Source organism: Ornithodoros turicata, chromosome 1 (assembly GCF_037126465.1).
Source record: "Ornithodoros turicata isolate Travis chromosome 1, ASM3712646v1, whole genome shotgun sequence".
Classification (NCBI taxonomy): Eukaryota; Metazoa; Arthropoda; class Arachnida; order Ixodida; family Argasidae; genus Ornithodoros; species Ornithodoros turicata.
Genome location: NC_088201.1, coordinates 108,527,238 through 108,554,193, shown reverse-complemented (window position 1 = coordinate 108,554,193; position 26,956 = coordinate 108,527,238). Strand labels below are relative to the sequence as shown.

The following is a 26,956-nucleotide window of genomic DNA, read 5'->3' as shown; positions in this document are numbered from 1 at the left end:
TCTCATACACCTTTTTTAGCACCATTTTTGCGGCCTTTGGTTATCTTTGTGGAATTAAAAAAAGGTTTGCGGCATTTGCTTAAAAACACATTTTTTTACCCAGAAAGGGTGTTTTTGAATTTACTGTGTAGATGGTAGCGGTCGGGAACTGTGGCGATGTTAAGTGCCCGATAATCGCCACATGGGCGCCAATCTCCGGTTTTCTTTGGCACCATGTGCAATGGAGATGACCAATCACTCGAAGAGGGCCGTGCGACACCGATGGCGAGCATGTGCTCAAACTCGGTGCGTGCGATTTTGAGTTTTTCTGGCGCTAGCCGTCGTGGTCGTGCGAATACGGGTGGTCCAGTGGTGCAGATATGATGGACCACATCATGAGCGACAGGCCTTGACCAATTCGGCGGCTGAGCGAGGGAAGGGAACTCCCTCAGGATGGAGGCATAAGGCGACGTCATGGCAGGAGAGGTAGAAGTGGAGGCCACGACGGGAGACGACGGGGCGCTCTTGACAAAGACGGAAAGGTTTGTTGTCGAGTCGAGAAGTCTCTTGTGTAGAACGTTGACCGTGAGACCGAAGTGTTGAAAGAAATCTGCACCCAGAATCGCTTGACCGACGCCGGCAACTAAGAACAGCGAAGAGAAGCTTCGGCGCAGTCCTAGATTGAGGCGGAGGATTTGCTGTCGGAAGACTGGAATGGTGGTGCTGTTGACTGCGGTGAGATGAAACAGGGCCGGGCGGCGCCTATCAGATGGGGAAGCAGGCAGCACACTGACCTCGGCACCGGTATCGACCAAGAAACGCATCTTGGTCACACGGTCAGTAACGTAGAACAGGTGACTGATGGAAGACGCCGGGAGACTGCTGGTCGCCGTCAGTGCTCCCCTGCCGGGTTTCCCGACCAGCCGCAAGGCCGTGTGCACTTCTCCGCACGAGCTCCGAAACGATGGTGGTACCAACACCAAGGAACTGAGGAATCTTCGGAGCGCGGAGAAGACGAGCGGCGGCGTGTGCGAGAGGTCCGTCCTCGGAAGCGGCGGCGGTGCGGGGAATGTTGACGGCGGGTTGTACGATCAGCAGAAAGAGCGTCGATGCACTCGCGGAGGTGGGAAATGTCGGCTGACAAGGAATCAAGGCGCGCGTGCACGGGGTCATGGCGAGAACGGTCAGCATCGCAGCGGGATTCCAAAGGGTCGGATGAGGGCTGGGAGAGTGACGCGACGCCTGGGCCGACCACTTCCATGATTTTGTCGGCTTGCTGAGCAAGATCGTGAATGGGAATACTTGACGCTGCGGCCAGAATCATCTGGGCTTGCGGGGGAAGGCGTTGCAAAAACAGCTCCCGCAGCAAAAGGGCGTCGAATGTCGGGGCACGATCGCCGAGCAAAGACTCCATGGACCGTAGCAGCTGGGACGGTCGGCGGTCACCGAGCTCCTCCGCGTTGAGCAATTGCTGTAGCCGCTTACGCTCAGTGAGAGTGGTACGATCTAGGATGGCAGTCTTCAGGTTGGTGAACGGATTCTCGTGCGGTGGGGCTTGGAGCACGTCGGCAACCTCAATAGCAATTTCCGGCGGTAGCGCTGCAACAATGTGCCGGTACTTGGTGAGCTCTGAGGAAATGCCGGAGAGCTGAAATTGCGTCTCAGTTTGGATGAACCATATGCTGGGGTTCTTGTGCCAGAAGGGAGGCAAACGGACAGCGACGTAGTTCATCGTAGTAGGGTGCTGGCCAGATGCGGTGCCGGCCCCTGCGTCACCAAGCATGTTGAGGCTGACGGCGGCAGTTCGTTGTTCGGGTCACCAGTGTGGGAAACCTAAGTGAAGTAATCCCAAAACGGTAGCGGAGAAGGCTGTTTATTGTGTGGCCGTCAGAGCAAGACTGGATAGTCTCATGGCGGCCAAAACCGTCGAAGAATTTCAAAGCTCGCGCCTTGCGATGTGCTGCTGGTGGCGCATCAACTTCTGCTATGTGTCGCTACAGGTGCCTAGCATAAAGAATGATCTGTTAATAAACGTACCTGGGAATTTCTGAATGAGAAGATCATAGGAGAGAAAGGAAGACAAACAAATACAACAGAGGGTGCCATTCATTTCTCACACTTCTGATTTCGGTTACTTATTGCGCTTGGTTTTCTTCAGTTCCGACATCTGATAACCAGAATTTGCACTGTATACCCAGGCGAATAAAAAAAATGCAAAAATTTCTGTGAGAAAATTTCATGGTTTTTAAGACCATGAAAATGACATTCCTAGGTTCCAGGGTATTCAAAGACCAGTGAAAACAAAGTGCTTGAAGTATTATGTCTAGATACATCCCTTGCAGCTTTGGCATGGCAAAATCGTTGTCTAGAAAGGTGCGCGAATCAATGTGGATGTTCGTGAAATTAGAATCTTATTTCGTTACACTTTGAGATTACCGTATGCTGGTTACAAAAAATTAGGGCACCTCCGCTGACTCAAGTTATTCATCCGAGAGAAAATAGTTTTTTCTTTCAAACAAACAAACAATTTCTTCACAATCATATGCAGCTTATTTGCAGAAATGCATTTCGAGAGTCTGTCCAGTACCTGTTCCCTGCATTTATCAGAACGTTGGCTCACAAGGAAAACCACAGACAGGTTCCGATTTCACGATTCTACGGTTCTGAGGCTGGAACACACAAACACATACAGACGGAGAAGCACAACACATCCACACGGTATCGGAATCAGGCTTTTTCGTCGATCGTCACTTTGAACTCTACGATTTCACAACCAAGGCAGCCCTGCAGTAGAATGGCGACGTTCGCGACAATGTTCATAATATAGCAGGTGTACACCATAGCTGCAACAAACACCGGGAACTCATTTGGCGACACGACACGAATTCAGAGTTCGATATACTACTCAAATTTGACAGGCGAGCAGCAGAACAAAGCATTAACTGCAGTGTCAACAGAATCCTGGTAGCCGGCGAGAATACAGTAAACGATTCGTCCAGGCTCGGTACTCTCGTTCCCAGCCTACCGCAGAGAGCCTCACGCTTCACCCTGCGGGGAACTATATTGAGACGCGGGAGCCAAAAGCCTTCGCTGCTCTGAGCTCTGAGGCTGTCGTGGCTGTCGACCAATCAGAGACGATTTATTTTGAAGTTTGAATCTGAAGGGTTTGTATCGCAAAAGTTGATTTTTACGGCTTTATCTTTACACCCTGGATTTTTTCGTGATTGATTTCGAGGAGTTTATTCTCGAAGTTTATTTTGCGGAGTGTAAAGCAGAGTGATCCCCAGATTCGCACCATTGCAATCCAACTACCGTGAAGCGTCGTTTGCTGATTAACGTCCCCTGATTGGTAATCAATAATTTTAATGACTTAACAACCCGATGGGTTAGTTAACCACCGCGACATGAGCTGCGTGAGGGGTCAGTCAACCCAAACCGGTAACTAATGGTTATGCTCAAGTCGTAACCACTCCTACTCTTGTCTTTCACATCGCGCAAAACCCTTCAAAATCTTGAACGACAGTTGACGTCTTCCTGTCCACTTCAAGCATTGTACTACACAAACGGAAGTGTGCTTTAATCTGCCTGTTGTGCTTCATTACCCGTGCCTGAACCGGTTCGAACCACTATAGTAGTCTTCCGGAGCTGAACCGAAACTGAACCCGTATCGTCCAACCTAAACGTTTAGGTTCGACTACTGATTTTTTCAATGACAACTTGACGCCGTTCTAACTAATAGCTCACCTTAACACAGCATGCTCTCTTGCCGCTGGGAGGCAAAAATGGTAATAAACATACACTAGTACAAAACGCTTTAGAAAGCAAATGCGAATGTGCAGCAGCAATTTGATCATCAACGTCAGACTATGGTCAGACTACAGTCAGACCGCCACGCGACCTCGCAGCGACAGCATGAGCGCGCGGACTCACGTTGTAATGCCGTTATGGTTCACCATAATGCCGTTGAATGCCTTTACGGCGTGGTTTCAGTTATTACCGCTGTGGAACGCCACAACATGAGCGAACTAAGCGAGCTCACCATGTATGCACTCTTAAAAATGAACTCTACCGCATAGCACGCTCCTTGCCAACCATCATTTCGAGTGGTATCGTTATCTGCCCTGATTTGTTGAAAACGGGAGGCGTACGCCTTTTTTGTGACACTTATGCTGTTCATAATTGTCACAAGAAAGGCGCAGGCCTCTCGTTTGCAACAAACCAAGGCAGATAACGATATCATTTCAAATGATGGTTGGCTACACTGCAAAATTCTGTGCACCCTTCTCGGTGCGAATTGGGTGTAATTTGGGTCTAAATCGTTTTGCACACCCCTGTTACACCCTTCTGGGCAAAAAAAAAAGTTTGCATGGGGGCGTTATATGGGTGTAATAGTTACGGAGCCTCATCGTGAGGATGTATCTGTGGCTACTGGTGTGAAAAGGGTGTAACTGAGGAAACTCTTTAACATTGTCCTGGAATATGAATGGCGTGTACGCTGAGTCTAAATTTTCCCTCATACCAAAACCAGTAAGAAACACAGACGTTATCTTGATGGTGAGTTGATACTCCAAGGAATTCCTCACTTGAGTGTTTTTTTGTGTATACAGGGCGTCCCAGCTAACTGTGAACATATTTTTTAAAAATATATATAACACTTTTTCCAAGATGAAATCAATTGCAATATAGCATATGCTGAAGGGCACTCCCTAGGAGGGCATTAGCAAAGTCCAAAGGCAATCTCTTAATTAACTTTCATTAATTAACTTTTTAATTATAAAAGCTACAAAGTTGTCCCAATGAGAACATCTGTTCCTTTCGGTCACCTGATATCGTAGCCGTTTTCAGAACTACGTGGTACGCTATGAGGAGGCAAACAACAATGCCAATCGCCTTCGTTATTATGTCGCTCGTGTACACCAGGTACGTCAGTTTAGTATTCGACACAGGTGAGGATTTTGGACGGTTACTTAGTGCCCCGACAAAAGACTTTGTGGAGATTCAGACAGCTTCGGTTGGTAAGGTTTCAAATACAGAGCTGGGATGCTAGACTCGTCAACACCGAACTTTCTTCGGGAGATGACGTCGCGGGAGGCGGAGATACGAACTTTACAAAGTTCAAGAGAAAGGCGTTCTTTTGTCTTTGTACCAAAGTTGGGTCTACGTCAATCTTGATAAAACTACCTGCGCGCTCGCAGCCCGCCCACTGATAGAATAAAAGACGTAAAAAAAGTACATTCCCCGTTCGACGACGCTGAGACTGTTATCGACACTGATCTCTATAGTGATAAGCTGGATAGCGGATTGAGGGTGCAACCTTACGGTCACCAGCCGCCATCTTGCGAAGCTCAAAACATTGCCGTCCGCGACTCAGCTGCATATTCTGCATGCGCCTTTGCATAGCATTTTTGTGGTGTCATGCCTGCCTGCTGTGGTTATGGGTGTACTGCCCGTACTGGCAAGATACCGGGGACGACATTTCACAAGTAAGTGACTTAGTTTTACTAATAAATGTGATTTATTGGTCCACGAGCGGGGCGACAAAACGTTGCTGTTGAAGCATGTGCGCGGCACTTTGTGACTCGTATCTCGATCTAAACGTTAATCTTTAAGCAGCACGTTATCTGGATAGAGTCACTGTGATAGTCCAGACTTCCTGCAGTTCACGGGTATGGTCTCGGCACGTAGCAGGCGTTGAAGTGCGCTTGTCAGCTGTGGGATCTACGACTCAGTTTGTTGGTCACGGTATTGATGATTGCTTGCTTGGATCAGCCTTGTCATCCCTGCCGTAACTGATGGCATAAATTGTTCAATGCAGGTTCCCTCACAGCCACCCACAACATTTAAAAAAGTGTGTGGTGAATGTCTGGCGAAAGGACTGGACGCCGTCGAGGACATCTCTGGTCTGCAGCAAACATTTTAAAGACAGGTGCTTCGACAGAACAGGGCAAACCGTTCGACTGAGGCCTGACGCTGTGCCCAACAAGTTCGACTTCCCAGAACACCCAAAAGAAAGTAATAATGCATACGTCATATGTAGAGGCCGGATTTATATGCACTAAAGCTGGTTGAACACACATGCATGAAAAATTCATTAATCTTGCTCAAAATATGCACCTCTAGAAATTCACTTGCATGCATTTAAAACACGCAACAAATTCACTGGGGCAAAAGTATCTTACTTTATGCAGTGTACAAAAAGCATGCAGAGTTGAAACCATAGATGAGAAGTTACCAGTCAAAAGGAACTCCCTACGAAGTTACCGTGTGAAAAATGTAACTAACTTAATAACAAAGTTGTTCAGCCCGAAAACGTAACTCGCAGTTACTTAAAAAAACGAGTTACTCCCAAGTTACTTCGGACACAAAATAGCACTACACAAGTGCAGCGCGTGTGAGCAGTTGAGTTCGACCCTGAGTTGCCTGCGTTGAGGCTTCGTGTATGTCCAACAATGCGAACGCTTTGCATCTTATTCCCTGTGGGCACACAATGGTTCAGCTTCATTTCAACAGCAGCGGTTCTTACCTCATGAACAGAATACTGTCATTGACTGAACATCACGTTTTATGACATAAAATGCCATGGAAGAACCGGAGAGAAAGCAAGAAAACAAGTGGACGTGAGTGAAAAGCGAATTAACAGTAACTTGGGACTTAAGTTACTTTGGCAAAGTTACCTGAAAAAGAAATGGGTTCCTCTGAAAGTTACCACGGCGCAAAAGTAGAGAGTTAAGTTATAAGTTACCAAAAAAGGAACTTAGTTACAGTAATGAGTTGTCTCGAACTCTGGTTGAAAATGTGTATTTGCATGAAAGTCTAGCCTCTATGAATCGTGTTCCCTAGTTAAGAGTTTCAAGCGATGGTTGATGATTGGAATCAGTACTGCATGAAGGGCAGCTTACAGCTGCAACTAGTCCAATATATGAAAACACTCCTGAATTATGCATTCATATGCAGTTAAAAGCCACACCATATTGGATAGGACAGTACTAAGATGGGCAAAAGCATATAAAGAAAAAAGTATTGCATGAAAATTTTGCCTAACGTACAAACTCGTATTAGTGGGACATACAAACACACCAGCCACATGTCTCTTTGGTGCGTTCCAGCATGTTTACTTTACTTAGAGACAATAAATAATTTTTCAACCTCGAATGTCTACTCTTTATTCTCCCTGCTTAAATTTGCGACAATATATGTTTGAATGCAGCCCAAATGAAAACAATGTGATCCGTCTGATCAAAGAAGTTTCCCAGTGCTACAGCAGACTGTACCACCTTGCCAAGGAATATACAGAGAAGGTGACAGCCAGGCCTCATCTGCGAAAGAAATTGTCAATGTTGATCATATTCAACAACCAGTAATGCACTCTGCCCACTTACCTGGTTGACTGCTTCAAACTTGCAACTGGACTTGTGATACTTTGATGTTGGAGCTTTCACCACAAGACCTTGCTACTTAGTCTTTTTATGACTTATTCACTCTACCTCTAGTCATTTTGAACTGTCTTTACCGCCATTTACTTCCCCAGATTTCTAGTCGATATGTTTTTACCGTCATGTAGCCTTTATATCACATAATATCATTCTAGTCCTTTGGAAGTGCTTTAGTGCCATTCGGCATTTCGTGTCATAGCTAGTCATATCTAAACTTCCTGTGCAAAGCATAATGTTTATACCCAAGCATATTAAGGTGGTTACATAAACAAACACGCCAAACATTCCCTGGCATTCCACACCCCCGAGCAGAAAGAAAATGCATGAAACACGAGAAGCAACAGGCTGCACACGCTGACAGACGACAAAGGAAACGTAACACAACAAATACAACACCACACAAAACCAGCAAATCACATAATCGAAGTTCAAAGTACAAAATTTGAACGACGCGACCTCACCCGAGTACAAAATAGACAGGAAATAACATATATGTGACGGGATTTCACACAAAAAACGTACGGAATCCAATCACGAGGGATTTCTGCAGCGATCCGTGGCAAAATTTTAGCGAAGCAGCAAGGGAAGCGCTCACAAACAGCAAAACTTGTCACAGCTTACATGCATTCCAATGGGCTGTAATGGCTCTTTTGAGCACCTCATTACGGCGGCCGGTTGGCGTACCCTTTCCCGCGATACCCTCACCCATCCGCTATCCAGCTTTTGTACATAGAGATCAGTGGTTATCGACGAGGATGGCGGGACGTTCACAATGTCTTCCGGAAAAGCGCAGGAGGACTCTGGGTCCGCGCGCTTCTAGTGCTCAACTAGATCTACTGCCCAGTTACATGGAGAAGCACCGTTGCCTTGCTATACTCCCTGCTCCGAGCACGCTTCCCTCTTCACACGGGAGCAGAAACGTGTTCCGTGGGAGCAGCTAGTGGGTTCGGTGAACGCTGCTGGGCCGGCACAAAAGAGTAAAGATGAGTGGCAGCAAGTCTGGAGTGGCAAGGTCCGGAAGGCAAAACAGAAGGCGATTCAAATCCGTAGTGATCGGCTCGGGACAGGTGGAGGGCCTCCCTCGACATCATTGACTGACTTCGAGGAGAGGGCACTGGCAGTCGTGGGCCGTGACATTGTTGACTGTACTGGGGCACCAGTACTAGGGTTGCCACCAATGGTAAGCATGAATACACAGTACCATTTGTTATGTATTGATACCACTTATGCATCTAGTCGCCACGAACTGACAGAGATCCGTCTACTGCGAAACCGACAGCCGGACCATCGACTGCCCAGAACTTTTCACAAGCAGCTGGTGAGCCCTTTGCAAACAAGAACGGTTATAACGGTTATTATGCATATTGTAGGTCGTTACTTCTTCATTATTTCACGCTTCACAACTTTTGGAATTTGCAGAAGACGTACAACGGACCCCCACACCAGTTGAATCGTCTGAGGAATCTCCACCACAGACGCCGCCCAAACATAAGCGTCGCCGTCGACCTCTGAGGGCGAGGACCGACCCTCGGGAAAAAATCGAGCTCACTCTTCGGTTCGTCAACTTCCAGGGCGAGCTCGTCGAACTCCAGAGGCAGCAGAACCGCCACCTCTCTATCGAGGCACTACTGTGGCAGCATACTGAGGTAACCCAATAGGCACATGTATGGTAGCGCTGTGGGAGATATACATATGTTGTGATATGTCTGAGTTGATTGCCCGCTGAAAATAAAACGGTGCACGCACAGCATAAAAATGAGGCATAGCACTTTGCAACGGCATATTTTGTTTGTCGCAAACTTAAGTGGCGGCTTTCGTGTGGCCCTCCGTGCTAGAATCTTGTATTTTAAATTTCTCTCGGGGCTACGGAGTAAGAAGACTAGGAGGTGAAACTACCCACAGAAGCAAGCGCCAGCGCGCGACCAGAGACTGTCACGTTGGGGGGAGAAAAAAGGCAGTTGCTGACGGCAGATGGCACGGCAGCACTATCTTCCATTTTGCGCTGTTACATGGAAGGCTATGGGGAAAGCAGTGCTTTTCGCGAGTCGTACGGCAGCCTCGACGGACGAAGACAAACTGATGAACGTGAACGATGTTTGTCTTGGCAATAAAGGTCGCGCTTGTCAACTACATAGCGCTTCCTGTTTAGCGAAACCAACGGAAAACAATTTCATTCTCTTGCCTCTCGGTTCTGTTGAGCAGAGGACAGAGGAGCACGATGATCGAGTAAGCGTTTCATCTTCTTCTTCTTTTCTAGCGTTTAATTCACGTGCTTTCATGCGTTTTAGTCACGCCGCCGGACAAGCGACAGTATCACGTGACAACATGCTTCGGAAATTCTGTGTCCTCGTGCAACAGATGCGGGCCGGGCCGCGGAGCGCGCGCTCCTCGTACATTCTCTGGTCGTACATTCTTACTCCGTGCTCGGGGCAGAAATGGACAGCGGACAGCGAAGAAATGGAACCATGGCGATGCCATTTTTAGCATTGCGTCGATACCAAGAATTGCCAGTTGACTTCAACCAATTTCATGACATGGCATAGTGTCGATAAAAAGCCCGCGTTCAGGGACCTTTTCTCGCGTAGTTCGGCAGCCACGCGATGAAAGGACACCCGGGAGCCCAAGCTAATAATCTTTAACTTTTCATGGACTGATAAGGGGTGGGGGGAGGCTGCCAATCACAAGCATAATCATTCAGCTCCATCGCGACTACGCCTTTCTTGCGTCAGCCTTGCCTTTCTGCAAGGGTGATGTGGGTTTCGTGGCACCAAGAATCCGGGCATGCAAACCCGGGAGCTTCTGAAAAGGGTAGCCAATCCACTCTTTTCAAGCTACCTCGTGCATTCAAGAATGGTTGAATCGACAAACTTTTCTTATTAATGATATGAAAAATTATATTTTGCAGATTCCAGAAGTGACTAACTAAGAATTAAAATATCGATGAGGTGTGGTACAATGAGTCATTCACTGTAAAAACAGATCTTCACTGTATAGCACGCTGTGCGCGAACCATTGCACAGAATGACAGGGTTATCGCTTCGAAGTCAGAGAGGGAGAGAGTGGGCGCACGACTTTTTGTGTCAATTTGGATATATGAGGGAGTACGCCTCCATCGGTCCTCGAAGCTTCGAAGCGCCTTTGAAGCTCGGGAAAACTCGTGGCGCAATAATTAACCAATACCTACACTTTTAAAGATGGGGGGGAGGGGGTTCGAAGTAGCATGCAGTTGTCGGCCGCACACCAGTGGGTGTGGTCACGACAATAGCAAAAAAAAAAAAAAACGGGGGGGGGGGAGAAGAAAGTTAGAAATAGACTTGATCGCATGGCACGCTCAAAGCCAACCAGCATCCCAAATGACAACGTTCCCTCTATAGGATTTCATGAACACAGGGGCGTACGCCATTTTTGTGACAAATAGGAATGCCACCAAAATGGTGTATTAGAGGGAGAACGTCTCCATTCGGGATGATGGTATAGGCTGAGACCATGCTAAGCGATCAGGTTCTGTTTTTAGAGTGCATTAATTACGCACCTATAAATTTGGGGATCACTCTGGTTTACACTTCGCAAAATAAACTCCGAGAATAAACTACTCGAAATAAATCACGAAAAAATCCACGGTGTAAAGATAAAGCCGTAAAAATCAACTTTTGCGATACAAACGCTTCAGATTCAAACTTTCAAAATAAATCGTCTCTGGTTGGTCGACAGGCACGACAGCCTCAGAGCAGCGAAGGCTTTTGGCTCCCGCGTCTCAAAATAGTTCCCCGCAGGGTGAGGCTTTTTGCGGTGGGCTGAGAACGAGAGTACCGAGTCTGGACGAATCGTTTACTGTATTCTCCGCCGGCTATCAGGATTCTGTTGGCACTGCAGTTAATGCTTTGTTCTCCTGCTCGCCTGTCAAATTTGAGTATATCGAACTCTGAATTCGTGTCGTGTCACCAAATGAGTTCCCGGTGTTTGTTGCAGCTATGGTGGACACCTGCTATATTATGAACATTGTCGCGAACATCGCCATTCTCCTCTCAGGGCTGCCTTGGTTGTGAAATCGTAGAGTTGAAAAGTGACGATCGACGAAAAAGCCTGATTCCGATACCGTGTGGATGTGTTGTGTTTGTCCGTCGGTATGTATTTGCGTGTGTTCCAACCTCAGAACCGTAGAATCGTGAAATCGGAACCTGCCTGTGGTTTTCCTTGTGAGCCTACGTTCTGATAAATGCAGGGAACAGGAACTGGACAGACTCTCGAAATGCATTTCTGCAAATAAGCTGCATATGAATGTGAAGAAATTGTTTGTTTGTTTGAAAGAAAAAACTATTTTCTCTCGGATGAATAACTTGAGTCTGCAGAGGTGCCCTAATTTTTTTGTAACCAGCATACGGTAATCTCAAAGTGTAACGAAATAAGATTCTAATTTCAGGAACATCCACATTGATTCGCGCACCTTCCTAGACAACGATTTGCCATGCAAAAGCTGCAAGGGATGTATCTAGACATAGTACTTCAAGCACTTTGTTTTCACTGGTCTTTGAATACCCTTGAACCTAAGAATGCCATTTTCAAGGTCTTAAAAACCATGGAATTTTCTCACAGAAATGTTTGCATCTTTTTTATTCGCGTGGATATACAGTGCGAATTCTGGTTATCAGATGTCGGAACTGAAGAAGACCAAGCGCAGTAAGTAACTGAAATCAGAAGTGTGAGAAATGAATGGCACCCTCTGTTGTATTTGTTTGCCTTCCTTTCTCTCCTATGATCTTCACATTCAGAAATCCCCAAGTACGTTTATTAGCAGGTCACTCTTTATGCCAAGCACTCACGCCAAGAAGAGGTACAAAATTCATGGTACCAGCTACTTCATTGTATGGTACCCATGCACCTATTTTTAGAGCTTATAAATATTGCGCTGAAATATGAAATCGCTGTAAAATTTGCATCCTGCACGACATTACATTAAATGTGCTGCTTGCAGTTCTGCAGCGTTGTTTCTTCCTCACGTTCAAGTGAAAATGCAAAGAAAAAAAAAAAAAAACGCTCCGAGACTTACTCTCACAGGGCCATCTCCTCGCACTAAATGGTCACGAGCATACTTTTGAAAACTATAGCGGCACATAGCGAAACCGACGTTGCATTTGCACCGACCTTCTATTTCGAATAATTAGTACCTAATTAGTACATCCACTTGGGATGTAGAACATGTTGTCACCCCTTATAACTGCAAAAATATGATTTCTCTAAGAATAAAAGAAATCAGTCCATGGACACGCTATATCCACCGCACCTACTACACTACATGGAAGCTAGCTGGTACCACAGTACCAAACAGGTGAATTACACACAGCACACAGCAGAGCAGTCACATCGCAGAGTGAATAACAACCACCATTATTGACTCAGTTTGCTTGGTCGATGGCAACTGAAGGTGGCATATTTCTTTCCTCAGATTTTTTTTATTGGTTTATTCCAGCTTAAAACAGAAGCCATACACTGAGCAGCAGGGCATAATAAAACCCTCCATAAGCGTCACTTTGCCTCTTTGGCTTTGGCAAGCATGGCTTTGCCTCCACAAGCATGTCTTTGACATAATTGCTTTGTGCCGTGATAAAGGGTACTATGACTGTGTTCGCAGTACCATTTAAAACGTTGGCACCTATAGGGCTAGATTGCAGCCCCCTATTGCGTGCAGATATTCTGATGCCTGCAGAGCTGTAAGCTGTTCTTCCTGGTGAAAGATAGCTTGAAGACTGCATACGTTGTGGCTCACTGCCAAAGAGATACGGTTGGAGAAGAAATTACTGGACATAAAGCACAGTGAGGCATGCTCCACCCAGGCCACAAGGAGGTACTATTACTTTGAGCCGCCTTCTGTTAATGCAGCAAAAACACCTAATTCCACTGAAAGAAAGACTGAGCTTTTTTTCTGTTGTGGTTGAAGGGCACACGAGATCATAATAAATTGTTGCCAAAAGCTGTTACGTCGCATTCTGACATAATCTGAGCCAATATGGTCAGCTGATGCTATAAGATCTAGAGAAAACACATGCCAGCAGATTCATAACATTCTCTAGGAGAGGGTATGCCCTTGAAATGATATTTGTTCACTTTCCAGATGACTTCAGGTATGTGAAAACAATCATAAATGTTGACAAAGCTGTTATGAAGCAGCGACTGCAACTAATCTGTAGAACTGTGCAGAACAGTTAAATGTAAAATTTGTTCATATAGATGGGATATGAATGAGCTGACGAAACATTTTTCTTGCGTAAGAACAAATACACCAGCAGGTTATCAAAATGGGAAAGCAGAGTGTCAGTTTTCGCAGGAAACAGCCGCAAAGGCATCTTTTTTTTGTTTTTTTTTTTTTTTTTGCTTCCTAGATGGCCTCAACTGACGAACAAGCTGCAGCACATTATGGTGACAATTTTTTTTTGTTTTTTAAGGAAAAATAAACCTGTAGATTTTCAATATCTTACAGGAGAGGACTAGTTATACAAATAAGGGAATATTTCTTTTAGACGACCTATATGTGAATACACTATATGAAAAAAAAAAAGTAATTTTTTGCAAGTGCTTGATATTCTCAAACACTTGGTTAAACAATGAATATAGATCAGCTTGTTATTTTTTATGTGAAGCTAATCACAAGCAATCAGTTACAAGCATAAATAATCTGGGGCTCCTTCAAGAATGCTAATTTGCCGGAAATTTATCGTAAATTTTACCCAAAATGTGCTCCGTTCTTGAGTTCTCACTACGTCACCAGATTTATACTCGTTCTACATGCCCTTTGGGATGGCAGACCCGTGCTTCCCCTCTAAAACTAGGCAAGAAAAGCGCGCAAATGATGGATATGTAGATGTTAGAAGGAAGCACGTAAGGGACAACTTCATATTTCGGCACAGCTTAATGCGCCCCCATTGTTCAAGAAAACAAAATGATAATTTACATTCAATACATGCATCGTCTAAAAAATTCACACAATTTTTTTCAGTGATATTTAAGAGAGTCAAGATACATGTCTGGCTTGTTTGGGTTGGAATAGCCCAAACTGACAGTTACACAAGCTGATGTATGTCACCATTGAAAATATAAAGGAAAAAAGGCAATTTAAAATGCCTCACTCAATTTACTACTTTTCAAAGCTTACACCTTGACAGGTGTTTTTGATTTTATTGCAACAATCCACGAGAATGGGCGTCATCACATTAACAAGTTTCAACTGTATACCAAGTAATAACAAACATGTGCTTACTTTTTCTGCAATCAAGATGTGAATTACATCGTTGAGTTGCAGGCTTCAGTGAAAAATCACTGCTGAGTGAGTACGGCACTTCTAGCGACGCAACATGCGATTCCAGTGTTTTCACCCCACCCCATGTTATTTCATGAGCAATTAGCATCAGAATCAATGAGCTTGCATGATGCACTTATGAAGGGTAATTTTATGTGTGCATTTTCTGCCATAAACATTAGAGGAGCGAAGACCCCCAAAAATGTAAGCACTGTTTACGTGCATTTGACAACCTGCATTTTTATTACTGAGAGGCTCTCTTCGTAGCTAGAGGGAAAGGGTGCTGGCAATGTGGCACCTGTTCATAAGATGTAGAACCAGAGACACAGAAAAAAAAAATGACAGCATATCATGATCTCAATCATGCCATTGTGTCCGTATTTCTGTCTCCTGTTCTGTATTTGTTAACCTTTTGTGTAGTTGCTGGATTTCAGCCCAACAGCAGTGATCAGCAATTAGAGAATATCCAGAACATGCAAGGCATACATTTCCTCATTCTCCGCGTTCCTCATTCAAGTAACGTTGAAGAAGTAACCATGCGAAGAAACAATACAACAGTGAAGCTGCCTTCAGTACACTACAATATGTCGCATGTAACAATATACAGTATGCCTCAGTGTTTCCCAAATCATGTGTCAGGACCCCCATTGAGGCTGCGATAGCCCAAACGGGGCCCAAGAGAAAGCAGATGAAATGAGCGCAGTATGCCACAAAACCAAGGAAACTATCTCGCTACGCGTGCATTATATTGAAGTTGTTTTACAAAAATGCAAGTTCAGTTCAGCGCACAATCAGTCGGGAAACAAGCTAACTCGCAGCAATGCTTTCAATCAAGTGTGTCGCAGTATTCCTCACTGTATTATGACGAGACCCGGGACCTACATCAGACGCTACTTGCGCGCACTAGTATAACATTCATATTTATTTATTTATTTTATTTATTTCGAGAACCCCAAGGGTACGGAGGACATTACATGGGGGGTGGGAACTGGTGCGTAAGATACATTTACAGCAACTTGATAGAAACAAACAAGCAAGCAAAAAAGAACAACACAATTCGCAGTAAGTAAACAGGAAAATAAAGAAACGACGACAGTACAAAGTTATATGAAAACAAGTATTAAAGCATGAAAGAGAGAGTTCGTTCACATAAGTACAGATAATTAACAAATATGATAAGGGGGGTGGAAGGTTAAAACAAAGTCAAGGGTTGACTGTGTGGCATGAGTTATTCGGGGGGGGGATATATTTATTAGACGAAAAGGAAAAAAAAAACGGGGAAAGGTCAGCCAAACGGGACGTCGGCTTGCTATTCCAGAAATAAGAAATAATAATAAATAAATAAAAAGAAAAGATAAGAATTAAAGAAAGAAAGAAATAAAAAATAACAAAAATAACAAAGACGGTTAAGAGCATCAACTGTTTACTATATACATAAAAACAAGACTTTCGTGCAGTAGGCTGCACTTCTTCAGGTTTTGAAGAAGGTCCTGAAGAAGTGCAGCCTACTGCACGAAAGTCTTGTTTTTATGTATACAGGGTGTTTCAAAAAACGTGTCATTCGGACTTTATAAAAAAACGGGGTGACGGAAAACTACGGGGTAAAGGGCACTTGTGTGGCAACTGAATTTGCCATCTTGCAAAAATATTTTCATTTGATTTTAATTAAAATAAATTGAATTTCTTTAATTCAACTCCAAAATGTCCCAAGTCAACCTAACGTTTTTTTTTACAGAATTTGAAAGCCCGTAGCGAACTTAGTCAGATCCACCAAGAAATCCGCTCGATATTGCGAATGGAACTTCCCAAAAAAAGTCCCGAAGTTGAGGCTTCAGAGTTCCGGGTATTCAACAGCGCACCAAATCAGTCGGAAAAATGCGCGAAGGGCAGGACATGCTCCTGCCCCCATGAAGCTAGAACAGTTTATCGCCGGACCGGCGTGGAGCACAAGACGCGCAGATAACAAGGCTGGTGACATTCCACCATACGTTGATAAGCGGCAAACAAAAATGATTCCGCCTCTTTTTTTCCCGCCCTGTGTTTTTTCGACCTTTTATCTTTCATTGGGGCAGGAGCATGTCCTCCTCTCCACGAATCTTTGCGTCTGATTTGGTGCGCCGTTAATACCCGAAACTTTGAAGCCTCAATTTCGGGACTTTTTTGGGGCAGTTCCATTTGCAATATCGAGCAGATTTCTTAGTGGATCTGACTAAGTTCGCTACGGGCTCTCTAATTCTGTAAAAAAAACGTTAGGTTGACTTGGGAAATTTTGGAGTTCAATTAAAAAAAATCGATTTATTTTAATTAACATCAAATGAAAATATTTTTTCAAGGTGGCAAATTCAGTTGCCACACAAATGCCGTTTACCCCGTATTTTTCCGTCGCCCCGTTTTTTTATAAAGTCCGAATGACACGTTTTTTGAAACACCCTGTATAGTAAACAGTTGATGCTCTTAACCGTCTTTGTTATTTTTGATTCTGCATCGCCGGAAACTTGTACATTGTTTTTTCTTCACGTTCTACAAAGAAAGAAATAGTAAGGAATAAGAAATAAATAAATAAAGAAAATTAAGAAATAAGAAATAAATAAAAAGTTATTCGGGGGGGGGGGGGGGGTAGGATGTGGAACGACATGCGATAGATTAAATGTAAGGCATAAATCCACAAACAGTGTCTCTTGTGAACTCCGGGATTGATTGCAGTGGAGAAAGTCCCAATTTATTGATCGTATATGTATCAGGGTATATTGAAGGTATATATTTACAGGGTGTCCCAGAAAACGTGTCATTGAATTATAATTAAAAAACTACACCACCTAGAGTCATGCGGTCAATGGCATTTGTTCTTACTGGGTTTTTGCCACCTCCTCATGTGACTGTCGTGTAACGTAAGTTTAATTAAGTAAATTTTTGCGAGCTTAAGTCGGAAATTTGCCTAGTAAAGGTCACTTTTTTACCCCACCAATCTGAAGAGCGTGTCTAATTTAGTCAAATTAATGATAATTGACAGGGATATTCAGGAGCTATCCCATCGGAAAAAATAGCCGAACATCATCCTCTACGGAGGTCGCACAGAATAGCATAGGTGGGCATTTTCCTGCAACCTCACTCATCCTCACCTCACGAAGCACCGACTTCATTGGCCTCACTCACCCTCACCAGATTTTCCTCACCAGTAACTGAACCTCAGTCGCCCTCACCCTCACATTCCATTTTAAATTTTGCCCTCACAAACCTCACCTCAGGGCATCGGGATCCTGAATGGCCTCGCCATCCTCATCCTTACATGCCTTCCCCTCATGAGGCTATTCACAACCCTCATGGCCTCACGTATCTTCATCTCATAAGGGTCCTCACGTGCCCTCACCTCATGAGGGCCTGCATGGCCTCATGTACCCTCTTCTCAAGAGGACCCTCATAGCCTCCCGACCCCTCATCCTCACGAGCCGTCGCCTCGTGAATACCCTCATGGCCTGACGTGTCTTCAAGTCACTAGGAGGAACATGAGCATCAAAAGAACTTTCCGTCATGTTAACATGACACGTCGGCGTTTAACTACTGTGTCGGTAGTTGGCACTAATGATACTACGCGGCATTAAACTGTTATGAGGATTTCATGCTGTGCTTGGACAACTTTGGTAACAGTTGTTACTGTCACAGTGGGGTTTAACGGTAGTGTTTTGCATCAGCAAAGAGGAGCCCGAACCCATCACCTCATCCGAGAGGCCCTTCACGAAAGGCCTCATAGTCTCAACCGTGAGATCCCTCACGAAAGGTTCCTCACGAAAGGCTTCACAGCCTCATCCGTGAGGTTCCTCACAGAGGGCCTCACGGCATCATCCGTGAGACTCCTCACGGAATACGTTGTACACTCAAGTATTGATGGCCTCACGACGACTGGCCTCATGAGGGCCCTCACGGTGGGACTCATGAGGGACAATGCCTCACGACTGTCCTCGTGAGTAACGTTCAGCGTGGTCTGGCCTCACTCACCCTCACCTCATCGTCGTGAGGTGAGGGTGAGCCGTCTTCATGAGGGTCCTCATGAGTGAGGACGCCCAGCTATGCAGAATAGCGCACGATGAATTTTTCAGCGCAATCTTCGTCAGTCCGACGAAAGGAGATTGGAAACCCAGCCCTCCCCGACATCGCAGAAAGAGATAAAACAGGAACGGCTTATCACGTCCGACTTTCGCTGGGATAATGCTTTCCCTCTCCCAATTTTAGGAACTGTTACTTTTTCTACTATCACTCTGTGGGCTGGCTTCGGAACCTCCTTTCGTCGCACTGCGAGCGATTGCGCTGAAAAAGTCATAGCGCGCATTGGTTCCGTGCTCCAAAAAGCATGATATTCGGCTATTTTTTCCGATGGGACAGCTCGTGAATATCACTATGAATTATCATGAATTTGAGTGAACTCGGCACGCTCTTCATATTGGTGGGGTAAAAAAGTGACATTTACTTGGCAAATTTCCGAGTTCCGTTCGCAAATATTTACATAATTAAGCTTGGAGTACATGACATTCACATTAGGAGGTGGCAAAAACCTAATAAGAACAAATGCTGTTGACCGCGTGATTCTAGGTGGCGTAGTTTTTTTATTATAATTCAATGACACGTTTTCTGGGACACCCTGTATGTATCAGGGCAGATTTCAAGCTTCCTGAGCGCGCACAGACGGTGATCTCAGTTGTCTCGCGACGTAACAGACGGAGAAAGACACCGGCTGTCACACACACAGCCATCCCGAAAGCTATGCCCATCTTTATTGATGCACCCACGAATCCACAGGAAGACTGCCGAAGCTCTCCCACTCGTATTAAGTACCTGTAGCTTGAACTGCAAACAGTTTGGTGCACACTCCACAAAACGAGAACAGCTGATTGCTGATTGCATGGGCGCGGCCATGCGAGCCGAGAAGGACAGTTGAACAGAGGAGCAATTTTAGGTGAGTTCGAACGTGGTGCTAGTCGTCGGTGCAACAATTTAAAGAGTGAACCGACCTCGATCAGCTCAGATAACGCTTTTTCATTCCTTTTCTTTTTAGTATTATTGATTATTATTTTAGATTCATTTCCAATTCTAATTCCAATTCCAGCTCAACCGCTCAGCGCGGTGACACTAGTGCAACGCAGAGTCAATAAATCTCTTGCTTCCCTAAGGAGAAGGGTACTTGAAGTATATTCGTGTTTTGTGATTCATTTTTCCTCTCTCTACGTTCCAGAAAGATACGGTTTTCGAGCCAAGACAATACAGTTGCGAGCGCAGTTGACGTACAGAAGTATATACAGATCCCGTACCGTGAAGCCCACCACCCCAAACGTGGTTGCCACGGTTTCGGTTTCGGCCCATTTGCATGTCAAAATTCAGGGATGGATATTTTAATACACGTACGTGTTTCAAAATTTTTAAACGTGGTGTGGATTTTAACTAGGATAGTCTCCCATATCGGTATCTGGCTTTTGTTCAAGACGTCCTTATTAGAGTTAATTAATGAATTTAATTGATTAGTCATCCTTATTAGTCATTATAGTCTTTCTTCGAAAAGATACGCGCCCGTAGAACTCAACTGTGAAAATGACGTGCTCTCGTGACTTTTTTATAAAAATTGGCCAAGCTGAAATACACACACACACACACACACACACAAAATAAACTGGAACGTGCCACAAAGGCATACTTCGTGGTCGTAGCCATTTTTAATAGAGAATTTTTTTAAATAAAACAACTAGGACTACGTGTACATTAGTTTCGCACTTACGCGTATGCGAGTGGAGGAAAACCTTATTTGCAAGGTATGTTGGCATTCTAATTTCCATAATTCACTAAGATGTTTTTTTTTTGTGTGTGTGTGTGTGTGTGTGAAGCTGTTTTTCTTTCTTTTGAGAAACAGAAAGAGCAGAATTGAAGGAGAGCACTGCGGGACATGGAGTTAGAGATTGAGAAGTGCGGCATATACAAAGAGGTCCTCAAAGCGAAAATTCGGGGGGGGGGGGGGGGCAGAGCCACCGTGAAAACTCGAGGAGCGGTGGACTGTTCCCCCTGCCCCCACATTCCGATTTATACCGAAACTAAACAGGAGCAGCGTTCCAACCTAGGGCTCCGGAACGAACCGACAACAGTAAAAAAAGATAAAGAAAAAAAAAGAAAGAAAAGAGAGGAAGGAAGCAGCAAAAGGTATATTCGCTTGAACCGCAACGGGACAAAAACCATTGCAAACACGTTTTTCTTGTGCCGGCCATCGGCATTTAGCAGCCTTTCTGAACCCTGATGTGAATTACAGGCCCAAATAATGACAAATGAGCAAGCAAGCATCCTCGCTGCTCACTTTTTGGTGTTTTACGTAGTTTTAAGTGCAAATTGTTGGCCCACCACTACACTCTGAGAAAAAAAGGAGTCGAACGAGAGTATTCGGTAATTTTACACCCCTTTATGCAGTTTAACTCTCACCAAACACCATTGCAACTCCCTGTTTCTGCGTTTCTATGTTTTCATGCTCTAATAACTCCATTCAACCAGCGCTTTACTCCGTGGTAAGAGTTGAGCGCGAGGCGTCTTCATATTCTTGGACCGTTTTCGTTCTTTTCATTGCGTAGTCTAGCAACACTGACATCGCGCGGTCGTTTAGCGGTTGGCCGTTGTCGTGCGGGAACTTGAAACTGTATCAGTGATGTTCTCAAAGCTAAATAAGATTATCTTCGAAAAACAACGTCGGCGTGCTGAAGTGCAATGAATGCCACAACTACAAATCATGTGTCTCAGTGTCGTCCTGTATGTACTTCAGGTAAGTATGCGTCCTGTGTTACGTACACGAATTATGAAAATGTGGTAGCTGTTCACAGTTATGCTTCTTCAAGAGAGTTTCTTTTCGTAAGTGGACCTTTGTATCCTAAGAAGTCTAACTTCTTTGAAGAACAGGAACTTCAAATTGACGATAAGTGAAATCGCATTTTGGATAGGACGCTTTGTTAATTAATGTTAGCAGCATTGCAGAATAGTCTGGCTTTGATGGAACGCACTGCAGATGACGAAGGTGGCTGAACTCGTAAGAAGCAAGTAAGCAAGCAAGTTACCTAAAGGCTAGCATCACTCGGCATGGCTCTGGAATGAGAAGTCAACTGTACAGGTTGTGGTAAGGAGGTACCCTGCACTGGTAAGTTTCAATGGGGTAGGTATTACCGCCGTTCTGTATTATCATTCACGTGTATCCTGCCGACGACAAGTGGTGTCAGTGCAGGGGCGGATCCAGTCCGTGTCGCTTTTGTTTTTGTTGTTGGGGGGGGGGGCGGTTTGTTTGTCGAAGCCCCTAAGTGGGGGGGGGGACACCGCAGCTAAACCTACTGTTTTGAGCAGGGGGGGGGGATCGCCCAACCGTCCCTCCCCCCGGATCCGCCACTGCATCAGTGTTGAGTTCTAATGCTGTTGTTACTGTTTCAGATTTACGAGTCGTTTGCACGGCACATTGGGCAGACAGAGAAAAGAAGGTGCTGCTCCACCTCCACAAAGGATGGATGCACATTGCAAGGAAGAGAAAGGGACTAGTTAGAGTAATGATCAGCTCATAAATGAGAATATTATTGATGAACAAGATTGTAAGTAACCGACATAGCACCAATCACTTTTTGCACGCACAGACATGATTCAAACCACTCATTTTCCTAGCATAGTTTGTTTGGCACAAGAAATTGTTAGTTATGAAAGTATTTGACTTATGATGACGTAACATATCGCCACTGCTCAGGCTCCATTACCTATATTTATGTTGCAGATTATTACCCAGCATGAGTAATTCATGCCCTTGCTCATCTGCTGAAGGAGGTGCATCTGACCTTTTCACTTGTGTAAGTGCTCATCTTATTACAGGTGTTTTACAATAGATATATTGGGAAGTGTATACACACATCTATTTTAGGCAAGATATTCTTGTAGGCTCCAAATTGTGAATTGCATATGACAGCAGTTTCTCATATAAGGCAACTACCCTTCTGCCAAGAAAAAACAAAAATCTAAAGTACATGTACTGCACTTTATGCCTCAGCCAGATGCACTTCAAAAGGTGCGTCTCCCCCTGCTTTCTCATGAAAAAGCAGAAAAGTGGGTGCCGATATGCCAAATTCCTATGCACTGATATGTTAATGTATAGTGACAGATGAACTTCGAATAACTGTTTTGTTTCCTGTTTGACGAGTTGGAAATATATGCCAGGTGATAGTTGCATTGGGTGTGTGGCAACCTTATAATGGAAGAATGTACTTGTACCTGTGGCATCTTACCAGTTATTTTCATAGGATCATATTAAGCACTGAAAGCTTCCTTTTTCTGTTCTTGCCAATTTGTATCAGAGACACAATAAATGTTTCTTATTTAGATATACTGTTTTGCAACACTTATTTGCATGATCTTCAAGGTGAGGAGACGACTGGAGTAATGTGCACTACAGGTGAAGGGCATAACTTTTATGCCTTATGTAGCATAACAAGAACTCCCCAGTGGAGTTATGCTAGCCTCATGAACGGAGTTACTTTTACACCCGATATGCTGGAGTAAATAGGGAGCTGTATGGGAGTAACTTTTACTCTGTACCATAGGAGTAAATTTTACTCCGTAGTTCCCGGAGTTGCAGATACTCTTCAAAAGGGGTGTTATTTTGCACCCCGGAGTTTTTACGTTTTTACGTTTTACCCCCGTAAAGGAGTCGGTACAACTCCTTTTTTTTTTTTTTTTTTCAGAGTGTAGCGCCACATTCGCGTTCACCTAAACTTGCTCCTCTGTTGAATTGTCCTTGTCGGCTCGCATGGCCGCGCCCAGGAAATCGGCAATCAGCTGTTCTCGTTTTCTGGAGTGTACACCAAACTGTTTACAGTTCAGGGCACATGTACTTAATCCGAGTGGGAAAGACTCGCCGGTCTTCCTGTGGATTCATGGGTGCATCAACGAAGATGGGCATAGTTTTCGGGATTGCTGTGTGTGCGACAGCTGATATCTTTCCTCTTCTGTGCCTGTGTGCGCCCTGACACATATACATTAATATAAATGTTATACTACTGTGCGCAAGTGACGTATGCTGTAGGTTAGGGGATCCGTCATGACACAGTGAGAAATAATGCGACAGACCTGACGGAAAGCACTTTAGCTCGGTTCCCGAGTGTTTGTGCGCTGAACTGAACTTCTATTTTTTAAAAACAACTTCAACATATTGCAGTTGTAGCGAGATAGTTTCCTTGCTTTTGTCGCATATTGCGTTCACTTCATCTGCTTTTTCTTTTCGCCAAGTGGTGTAACCCCCGCTTTGACTATTGCGGCCTCCCTAAGGTTTATGTGTCAGTTTTGGAAACACTGATATTGTTACATGTGACACATTGTAGTGTACTGCAGCCAGCTTCACTGTTTGACTAATAATTTGCACGGTTACTTCTTTAATATTATTTGAATAACTTTCATCTGATACTGTACCATTAAATAGGATAGGAATCCATTATGGTTTAGAATTATTTTTCCTTTGCAATGTTCCCACACTAATCTTGGTGACAAGTTGTCTCTCATTAAATTCCTTTTGAGTTGTATTTCACACTGCCTACAGCATAATGTGAGAATGAGAAAACGTATGCTTCACATGTTCTCAGCATCCTCAACAGCAACTGCTCTTGGGCTTAAAATCCAGAAACTACACACGAAAAAAAAAAGTAGACCAGACGACACAACAAAAAGGACACGACAAAATGATTGGGACTGTGTTATGCAATAATTTTTTTTTGTGTGTGGGTCTCTCTGGTTCTGCATTTTTGTGAACATGTGCCATGTTGCCGGCACCCTTGCCCTCTTGTCACAAAAACAGCCTCAGACATAAAAATGCAGACAAAAAATGTAGATAACTCCAACTTAACATAACAAGAGAGAACAAAGATGGGGACACAGGAAGCTTCTAGAGTCTTGGCACATACGCGGTGACCCCTGGGTTTGTAACAAAAACCGTGGCCCCTCCCCGAACAATACTCCCACCTCCTTAAATAGCGACCGGTTGTGCAATCTCTCATTCAGTTTGGCACTGATGATGTCCGTCGCATGACGGACGAAACGTCTGAGTAAACCTTGTTATTTTGTTGCGTTAAGTCGGAGTTCTCTACTTTTTTTGTCTAGTTGTGTCATCTCCCGGCTTTTGGAGTATTTTTGCATAAAGATGCAGGTTGTGAGAGGCACATAAACACTGCTTACATTGCTGACCTGTCTATCACAAGACATGAGAAAGAATTGCCAAATTAAAATTCAATAATACAAAAATGATTCGGAAATACATAATTCCAATAGAAGGGACAGTAAACATTGGAATAACAGGTAGAGGTAAAGCACTGAAGTGTTGGCATTCTTCTGATGTGTACGATATACTGCTCTATTTAACCCATGACATATATGTTGTCAAACATTAACTTCTTGCATTCAACATCAACGTGCTATACCTATTCCATCAAAGTGACTCGTCTTTACACGGACACGTGGCACACCATTTTGGCACAAAGATTTGATATCTCTGCTTGTTGGTCATATCAAGCAAATACTCTGCCAAAATTGTGTTACCTACATGACATGCTGCATCTGCTGAGATATGTTACGGGAGAAACACTCCTGAAGCGATTAAAGGAAGTGCATACGAGTACATATGCTTTGCAAAGTTGTTCCAAAGTTCCAAGTAATTGTTACAAAGTATGTTCGTGTTGAATTGGCAAAGCATCTCATAACAAAGTGATGAAAGAAAATAGTGAGAAATGCAAAGCCGCAAGCACTGTTGCAGGGCCATGTTTGCAATGGGCAATGACGCTTTTCACTTTGCGTACCGCGGACTGACTATGCTCATGAAAGAACTGATGTTCTGAGGCTGGAACAGCTGACCATGCTCAATGCTCAATGACTGACTATGCTCAATGAGTGGTTTGCAGTGTTTATGATTGATATAGGCCATGGCAACTAACGATGAGCTTTGCAGATTGTGCAATGATATCTTTTGTGAACAAGGCAAACCTCAATATATTCCCGTTTAATTTTGATCCTACAATTAATTGAGTTGAGGGTTTCAGGTATTTAGGTGTGCACCTCTCTTCTGATATTTAGTGGAAATCACGTCTTGGAAATCGCCTTGGCCCAGATTCTGTAACATATTTATCAGCCATTTGTGTTCCTATTTGTGGTACTCTGGCAAACTAGCCACTCCACCCACATACCAGCATTCCTAGATTACACATAACATGTAGTTCAGCAAGCGCCGTCTTCTAGCAGTGCGAGGAAGCAGAACAAGAAACAAAACAAATAAAAACAGTGCTGTTTTCAAATGCTACAGACCAAAGCGCTGTGTGCGGGAACTAGCCCTTATAGAGTGAAACGTGCTTCACAGGTATCCATGTCGTACGTGTCCTTACGCACGAAAAATATTGCGTTGCATTCGTTCCTTCACATTTCTCTGGAGATTGTGCGAAGAACTAGTCTAATCGCGGACACATGTACAGCAACAGTTGCGGTTTCGCAGGCATTCATCTTTAACCACTTCGCTCCTTAATGCGTGGCTTCTTGATTTTCTTCCTGAGACTGCACCACCTTAGAACATCTTATAAAAAAATATCCAAGACATATACTCACTGTCGTTTGGGTGTTTCGGAAAACGGTCGCCGTAAAAATCTGGTAAAGCGTTGACAGGGAGCAGAAAAACGAAGAGAAAGAGCTTTGCTTGCATGACTGAGACGAATGGATACCTTCGACGAAGAACGGTGATACTGACCGGTTGCCCACCATGTAGGCAGTATAGTGAATAATACACACTGTAATGACATTTGTTTGTTTAGAATGCAGTAAATATTGATTGTGTAACATAATAGCTCGAGCAATATAATGGCAAATGTCGAGGCATTAGGCATTAACATTACTTTGAATGATGAGGTTATTGTTCGACTATCATTTGCCAGACTGTTAGCACTGCACTAATGACTGAAATGACCTGTTCCCTTTGTTGTCTCTTCCTTTCGGAAGGATCACTGACATAAGCTGAAAGAAACAATAAGTGTGCGTACCTGCTGCATATTTCACGGTAAATTTCAAGGAGCTTTTAAATTATTTTGTCTTCGAACACATTTTGTAATTAAACATGCAGTGAAGCAGTATGTTAAAAAAGAGTCATAAATAGGAAGTTTTTCGTGAGGCTATACACGTCTCCATGCACTCTATGTTTACTCAGTAATTGAAAGGCACTTCGAAGGCTAGATAGAAAGAA

The 26,956-nt window shown here is 44.2% G+C and overlaps 1 long non-coding RNA gene across 1 annotated transcript in view; it reads right to left on the bottom strand.

The window, feature by feature from the left end:
- LOC135367552 (uncharacterized) overlaps positions 1 to 26,495 on the bottom strand; it is a 55,003-nt gene extending 28,508 nt beyond the window's left edge. Inside the window, exon 1 of the long non-coding RNA XR_010414490.1 lies at positions 26,329 to 26,495. This is a non-coding gene — a long non-coding RNA (uncharacterized LOC135367552). The remainder of the gene's footprint in view (positions 1 to 26,328) is intronic.
- Positions 26,496 to 26,956: the final 461 nt, after the last annotated feature.